This window comes from Alligator sinensis, unplaced genomic scaffold (assembly GCF_000455745.1).
Source record: "Alligator sinensis unplaced genomic scaffold, ASM45574v1 scaffold881_1, whole genome shotgun sequence".
NCBI lineage: Eukaryota > Metazoa > Chordata > Crocodylia > Alligatoridae > Alligator > Alligator sinensis.
The window spans coordinates 810,127-818,753 of NW_005842346.1; the positions used below are offsets into that span (position 1 = coordinate 810,127).

At 43.0% G+C, this 8,627-nt stretch overlaps 1 protein-coding gene across 3 annotated transcripts in view; it reads right to left on the bottom strand.

The window, feature by feature from the left end:
- Positions 1–8,627, bottom strand: part of LIFR (LIF receptor alpha) — a 96,225-nt gene that overhangs the window by 86,764 nt on the left and 834 nt on the right. The window contains exon 1 of one of the 3 annotated variants that reach the window (XM_025210392.1): positions 8,067–8,400. The exons of the other annotated variants lie outside the window; for them this stretch is intronic. The gene's annotated coding sequence lies outside the window, so the exon portion shown is untranslated. Of the gene's footprint in view, positions 1–8,066; positions 8,401–8,627 lie in introns of those variants that run through there. 3 annotated transcript variants of the gene reach the window in all.

An 8,627-nucleotide genomic window follows, 5' to 3' on the forward strand; every position in this document is an offset into this window, starting at 1 on the left:
AATTATATTCCTGTGCCCTACCCCTGCACCTCACTCCCAAGCCACAGGCCCCTCAGCTCTGCTGCTGCCCCTCACTCCTAAACCACAGTACCCTACATCCTGCCAGGGCATGTAGGGACCCCCCCCAACCATGTGTTCCAAACCCCCACCGCCATATAAAGTATCTGCATAAATTGGAGTTTTTCTGTCTAATTTTGAGTTTTTAGCCGTGCAACTAAAATCGTGATTAATTGCAACTATTCTTTTAACTGCGCAACTAATCACGATCAAATTTTTTAATCGTTTAACAGCCCTACTAAAGAGCCAAGTCTCTAGAGCTAGAAACCGCAATACCTAATACCTGCTGTTAATGGGGTAGAGAAGATCTATAACATGCACTGGCTGATGGGTTACAAGAACACCAGTAATCCGACGTAACACCCAAGTGATTACAAGTGAAATGCACACTTGGTAGATGGGAATAATTTAAATAATCATTGAGTCCATTCACAGCCTATTACAAGAAGGCACATAAAATGGAAAATGCCTCCAAGATTAGTTCAGATTATAGATGACATCTCTCACAGCAAGAGGCTAAAGAAGTCCTAACTATTCAGTCTTTCCAAGAGAAGTTTTAGGAGGTGAACTTATTACAATTTAAGAAGTACCTATATGGAGAGATTTCTGATAGTAAAAGGCTCTAATATAGCAAACAAAAGCCATAACAGGATTCAGTGGCTAGTAGTTGAAGCTAGACAAACTGCAACTGAAGCTAAGCATGTAATTTTTATATCTTTGTGAGGGTGGTTAACCACAGGAAAAACATAAGGATGTGATGGATTCTCTAGCACTTGAATCTAGATCCAATGCCTTTTCTAAAAAAGTTAAACCATAAACGATGGGCTCAATGCAGCAATTATTGAGTAGAATTTTAGTAGCGCTAGAGTGACATTGTAGCCAGTGACACTGTAGCCATGATGGTCCAGGAATTCCGTGAGAGGCAAGGATTTTTGGAGTGACATTATTATCCCAACTATACAGTTAGTTACAAGTTAGACAAGCTTTCAAATGCAAAGTCTTCTTCTTCCGGTCTGAGGAGGAAAGTACATTTTGTGGCACCGTACAAACCAGACCAGACTAGATGCTCATAAAGCTCCCTTTTGGCATTAAAATATCTTATTCTGGGATTAAAACCGCTATGGAAGACAGCATACAAAGTTAAGCAAAACTCCAAGCTAGGGCTGGCTGGCTGGGGAGATGCGTCTGCTATCAATCTCATGTACAAAAGAAAATGATCCGAGAATTTGACTAGTGAAAGTAGGTCTGTTACCAGATCCTTATGTAAATTCTGTATCAGTTCAGTTTTAAAAAAAACCTAAAACCACCATCTATTAAATATGCATATTGCAAGTATACTGCTCATAGTACTCTTATATCTCCTCCTCCCTTGTGCTTCTAGCAGTGATGGACAAAATATGGCCCAAGCGCCAGGCCCAGCCCACAGAGGGACTTTGTCCAGCCTGTGGTGGGTCCCCTGGTCTTGCCTGGCCCAGGTGCTGTCCAGCCCATGGCGTATCCTGCCGCCCCCGGGCATGCAGAGGGGCTGGTGCAGCTCCACAGCTGGACTGCTTTTCTAGGCAGCCCAGGTTACTCTGGACTTTCCTGCTCCTGCTGAGCAGTGACAGCAGTGGTGGTGGCCAGACAGAAGCTGCTGCTGGACCTGGGGGAAAAGGGGCCCCCCAAACGCCCGTCTTGCTGGGCCCTTCTTGCTGCAGCTGCCCAGAGCCTGTGCCCAGGCTGCCCTGCTGCTCTTCTCTGCGGCCATCACCGCCATCTCCAGGCTGCTCAGCTCCTCTCAATTCCAGAATAAGAGAGGAGCAGTAGGGCAGCCCAAGCGTGGGCTCTGGGCAGCTGCAGCAAGAAGGGTCCAGCAGCAGTGAGGAGGGTGCGTTTTTACCCCCAGGCCCAGCAGTAGCCTCTGCCCAGCTGCCATTGCTCCTGCTCAGCATGAATGGGCAAATCTGGAGCAGGCGCGAGGTGAGCCAGGGTCGGGCCTGTGCGCGTGGGTTCCAGCTGATCCAGAGTTGGTCTGCTCTGGTGGGCCAAGTCTGGAGCAGGCACGGGGAAGGCTGAGGTTGGGGCTGTGCGTGTGGGTCCCTGACAGTACCACGGGGCTGGGGCCAGCAGTGGCAGCAGCCAGAAGGAGCCACCGCTGCTGCCTGGGCTGCCTAGAATGGCAAGGCTGGGGCTGTGAGATGTTGGCAGGGCTCATGGGCTGTTGTGGGGGAGGGAGAAACTCCCTAAAACTGCCTGTGTGGCCTGTGGCCCCAAATAATTGCCCACCCCTGTTCTAGCAGAAGCAAGAATCCTCTGGCAAGGATCTTTTCCAGATAATGGAGGGGTAGGCATACAAAGATGAGATGGTAGAGACTGGATGTCGCCCAAAAAACTGACAGAACTGAGTTTTCTGGGTGACACTACTGTTAATGTACCAATATTGACTGGCAGCTCAACACACACTCCAAGTAAATAAATACATAAATACATAAATCCAGACTCTCTCAAGAACTAATACATTAAAAGATTCTCTCCTTAGCATAGCTCTACAATGGCTCCAAAAACCACAAAGATTAAATGCCTTTTTTATCATGAATTCTGAACCTACTCCAAAATAGGAAATGCTGAGAGGATGAGTTTCTGTTCCTCTATAAAAAGAACGTTTGCAGCTTCCATCTACCTTTCAGGTACAGAATCTATGGAAGTCCAAACTAGAACACCAGGCACCAAGCTTTCCCTCCCCACCCTCATTTAACACAAGCAGTACTTCTGCCCTGCTGCATTATAAACAGCAAGTATTCTGGAGAGCTAGTTTGTGGCTCCATAATCACAGCTTCTAAAGGATTACCTAGGATGTACCCCTGTATAACAGAGGCAACAATTTCATTCAGTTGAGCTCAATAACTTGTATTAACTAACCTCATTAAGCAATTCATTAAGTATTAATAAAACTGAGTTTTGTAAGAGCACTGAAAGTCTCTTAAAAGAAATGTTTATGATCCGAAAAGTACGCATATTTATAATTTATACGGCAACATAAGCCTGTACTAAAGACGACCACTGCCTAGTCTACATTAGAAAGCATTGCCAGCATAACTAGAGTGGTAAGCCATTCTACTGTAAGTGGAGCTTATACTGGCAAAAAGGGGCTTCTCCTAGTATCGCTGATAGGCTTACCAAAATATAACCTACCCTGGGCTTTGTGGATATAACTGCTTCCATATTATGCTGCACTGACAAAGCTTCCAATTCAAACCTAGCCAAATACCAAGCATGCAAGGCCAGACAAAGTTCTCTTTTATAGTTACCTAAAGAGAGGCACTTTCGGGCTCCCTGTGACCGGGAATGTAGCTCTGCACCGTTTGGTGCTGAAAGTTTTAGTACCTACTGCAGGAAAACCAACTCTGAATTCAGAGCATTGGAGTGAACTGCTCTTTGGTTCTTACTTCACACACATAAATGATCCAAGTGAAAAAAAAGAGTCTAGTCCTATCTTAGATCACTCTTACCACCAAAATCAGGCCACACAGGCATCCTGCCTTCTCTGCAGTGATCTACTTTCTATTACTGGGTTATAAATGGGGTAGGTACATCCTTTATCCCCAAAGGAGATGAGGCAGAAAGGGAGGATTAGGCAGTAGATCCTGTCTGTTCTTCTACAGTATACAGTCACATCTTTCATCTCAGGGAGTTTTGCACAGTGTATGATAAAAGCTGAAAACTCAGCTGAAAACAAAGGGGAAGAGAGAGAACTGTTGCTGCCAGATTCCACCTCCCTCCCCCCCAACTTCCCCAAAGAGGCTGAGGGACAGGCACTCTTCAGGCATCTTACATCTTATACCTCCATTCCCACAGGCTCATACAGAGCAACGGAGCCCTCTGCTAAGGAGGATTCCAGATATAGCAGCTAGTATGAGTGACTGAAGTAAGGTAACTAAAGTGGCACTGCCAAGAACCTTCCTCAAGACACTTCCTCAGCCTGATGAAGGGCATTTGTTCCTGAAAGCTTGCTAAGAAGAATTTTTCCAACTATTTGAGTTGGTCTAATAAAAGATATTGGATTTACCCAAAGAACCTTGTTTGTCAAGAACCTGCATTTTTACACTTCCAATGCAATCCATAGTGGTGTCAGTTGATATGTAAATGTTGGGGCTTCTGAAGCTCCTAAGGGTAGGAAGGAAAAACAACAATATTTCCAGTACACTCTGGAAGCTTTCAGATATCCTAGACCTCTCAGTGACAGATGGAAGTTCCCACCATATGGATGAAAATGGAGTTTGTCTGTTTGCATTCTGCTTTCCTAGTTGTGAGAAATCTCAACATTACATAGAATATGTTCTTTGGGCTCGACAGAGCCTTTGCAACTCCAGCCTAACCCTCTCTGGCTTGTTTTATCAGCACTGCAATCAAGGTGGATAAAAATCAATGATTTTTTTAAATTTAAAAATCAGCTTTTATTTAAATCAGATTTTTTGATTTAATCATTTTTTTGCTAAGCTGCTTTAAAAAAATGGAAAACCTATGTAAAGATAGTTTTAATTTAAGATATGTTAAAGCTCAAAGATATCATCATGGAATAGGGATTATAACTTCTAATTATACACTATTTGAGACAATATATTAATTTAACCTTTTTCAAACAACAAGAATGCACTTTTGTAGAAAACAATGATTAAATCAAGGCTTCCTGACCAGTGATTTAAACTGTGATTTTAAATCATGATTTAAATTGATTTAATTTAAATCAAATCCACTCTGACTGGAATAGTAGCAGCAATGAATACAACACTCGCAGCAACATGCTAACTGAAACATCAATATTTGGGCTGGAAATCTCTCTTGCATCTGCTTTAGTAGTTGTGAGAACACGGGAATGGGCACCAGAAAAGGAGAGGCACACCTAAAATCTAGTTCACCCACCCCAAAAAACAGGTACTTCGTTTTTTTCCCCTCCTCCCACACAACACTGGCTTCTAATGGCACATATTTTGCACAGTGAATGCCAGAAGTCAACTACTGGACAGCTGCTGCATGAAAGAGATCATTAAAACAATGATATGGAAGTAGAGATTTAGCAAACTGGTTGCTATGCAGATATAGACAAAAAGATGGTTTCTGTCACCTCCACCCCCTCCAGTTATATCCATCTCAGTAGTTACATGACCCCTCTTCACTAGTTCTAGGCACTCAGGGCTAGATTCACAAATGGATTGAGGCCTAGCCTACATTACAATCTTCTGCTGGCAGAACTTAGTTTCTGCTTCTACTCTCAAAGGTCCTCCATGGTGGCAGAGCCCCCTCCCCCTTTCTGTCATGAGCATAATACCACTGTCTCTCCTGAGCAAAAGAAAGTTTCAGCATTATCAGACAGGCAGCAGAAGGCATACGCAGACATTTCTGCACTTCCCACTGGCCTCAGGGGCCCCTTCAGGTGTGGTTTACACTGCCAGCACCACGGCTGCAATGCAATTGTGCCTTCTGGTGCTTCAGGTGGTTCCACCCATGTGCTCCGATGCATCAGCAGGAGCATCTTCTGCCTACTGTCCAAATTTTGCTGGCAGATACAGCCACCAAAGGCCTCCTTGTGGTTATCTGCAAGTGGGGCTTTAAGCACTTAGCTCCAACAGCAAGATACTCAAAACCCCCAGTCAGTTGCCCCACAGCTAAACTGCCTCACCAGTTAAGTTCCCTAGAGACCTTCAGCTCTGCTTCTGAGAATGCTCCAAAGAGTCGTAGTCTTGCCAGGAGTGAGCAGTTTGAAACTTGTCTCACGCCTAATCCCCAATGAGATCCAGAGACTAGGCATTCCTCTGTTTAGGATTTCACAAGGGTTTGATCCAGCAGGCATGCTCTGAGCACACCACTCAGTTGCAGCATCAGGCAATATGCAAAATGCAAGGGCAGCTGCCACCTGAATATTCACAGAATCAAAAAAAGCAGAAGTCTTACTGCAAAGACTGTTTGTATGTTCTACACAAAACAGTGACTGGATAAGACATACAAACAGTCCTTGGAGTTCCCACAACTGCTGGGACCACCTCCTCCTCCTCCTGTCCACATTTTAAAAGCAAAAATGCACCTGTTCTGCAGGGGGTTCATAGTACCAAATCTCAAGTGGAGGGAGTGTACCTACTTCCAGCCTGGAGTTTGGCACCCAAGTCCTGGAAAGGGGAAGGGATTAACACACAGTGCTTTCCTCACCACAGTGGATCTCAACCTCTTCTGACTTGAAGCACCCCTCACTGGACTCAAGACCCTCGCTAGAACTGTTATGAATAGAGTGGCGCCAAACTTCAAAAGCTCATTTATATATTACAGTGTTTTACCTCCTTGTAGAGGAGCTGGCGTGGTGTGGATCAGCCAGGCAGGGATAAGCCTGAGCTAGCACTTAGCTGCTTATCTCTCACACTGCACAGCACCCTTCCAAGGATCTGGTGGCACCTTGCTCCAGAATCACTGCCTCAGCACCTCTTCTTGGCTACCTTAGGCAACGGCCCCTGCAAAAGACTGTTCTGAATGGCATTCTGAAGTACCTAACTCCTCCAGGCATTTATAGGGAGCACAGATAGGTACCCTAAAGCTGTGGATTGCATTTTAGGTGCCAGGTGCTTAAGTGCCTTTGTGGATCCAGCCACTAGTTCTTAATCTGTTTTGCATAACTGAATACCTTTAAATTTGCATCATCACCTCATTCCTTTATGCTGCTAACTAAGACAGCTTCATTTGAATCATCTTCATTTTTTCAACCTAGTTCCATAGTCCATGTTTCCAATGAGGGCTTTCTAGCAGAAGCATTCCTCGTAAGTTTGAATTATTTTTTCAAAATAGTTTTTGTCCTGTTTCAAGAAGATTGTTTTGTTATTCAATGACCATTTTAAGTTAATGTAGGACAAGATCAAAGTTCTGTGCCAAAGAGTTTGTTTGGTTTTCTTTTTATGGGAAGACTGTCTTTATGCTCATCAGCATCATTCTAAAACATGTTGGGGCATATATACTACAGGGAAATAAATTTGCACTCCTATTCTGAATTCTAGATTACAGCTTCATGCACATACAAATAAATATCTGCACCGCTTATTTCCAACTGTCAAATGGAAGTAATGCAAATATATATAGAGAAAAAAAACCTCACAACTGAATACATCATCTACTGAGTCATCCATATGAAAGCCTAATCCAGTTACATCACCTTTGCAATAGAGTACATGCTATAAAAGAAAGACTGCACAAAATACTGCTTTAAAAAAAAACAAAAACCGAACAGCTTTCAAGGATGTTGATCAAAAACCGCCCCACTGAAAAACTGGTCTGTTTTTCAAGTGAGTATCTCCCACAGGGAAGTTACTAAAATTCAAATCCATCTTGTTAAAAGGTATAAAGCAACATTATATCATCACTCATCTATGCAGTAAGACAAGATAACAATGATCTAACAGAACTGCTACAAATAGATTTATATGCTCAATGTTCTAATGCTGCATCTGGACATTTATATATTCAGATAAGGTTTTTTCTTTTGTTCATCAATAAAGTTAAAATCTATTTAAACCAAGTATTACCTGAAAACAGATCTGACCTTTTAGCAGTTGTTCTAAATTCACCAGAAAGCTCATTAAATAATAATATAGAATTTAAAGGTTCTGAATACTAAAAAGTTGCAGTATCAGCAGCTTTACTGATCATAAATACCCAGCTATCTATACTCATAGAAAGTATTCATGCAATCTTCCTCTGCAAAGGTGGGACTATTCCTCCCCACATGGCTACCTTGGCTTGTTGATCATGGTTCCACAGCCTTTGAACCCCTAACTAGAAGACCAAAGGATGAGTTAGGATGGGTCTCTCCTTTTCCTTAGTTCCTATGTCATGGAACTAGGTAAAATCCATTTCCTAGAAGAGGCTGCAGTTTTGGTCATAAATTTGACTAAAGATATAGTTAAAAACTGGAGAAAAGGAAAAGAAGATTTATCATTTGACAGCTTTGATAAAAGGATGACAAGGTTAAATAGTAATAGGATGGAGGTGCTTACCAAAAGCGATGAAAGCAACAAGCAGCAAATAAAAATAATGAATTCAAACCCTGCTCCCTGTGTGAAAACCGTAGTCTACAGCACCTATATTTCTAACTAACTAATCATCTGACAAAGCAGGCTCTCACCAATGAAAGTTCATGCCTCTGAATAGATGTCTCCCTGACTGCCTTCTGCCTAACTAACCACACTGAACCTGGCTTGCCCTTGCCTACACTGAGGGATTGCTGACAGCTTCAGTAACATGTCGCAGCCCCACCCCCTGCATTTGTTGATGTTTCTCCCTTGCCCCTTCCTTTAGTTCTCTTGATTCTGAAAGTCCTGAAAGTACTTACGCACATGCTTAGTTTGCTACTAATATTGAAATGGAAAATCGTTAAATATTGAAATGGTAGTGAAGTTAAGCACATGTTAAGCAGGGAGTTTTTGCAGGATTTGGACTTTATAAGTATCAAGGGGACTATGCAAAGCACTGTGCACATACATAAACAACACAGGAAACTTAAATGACTGGGATGGTTAAAAAACCTTGAAAGAAAATAAATGGGGGGGGGGGGGGGG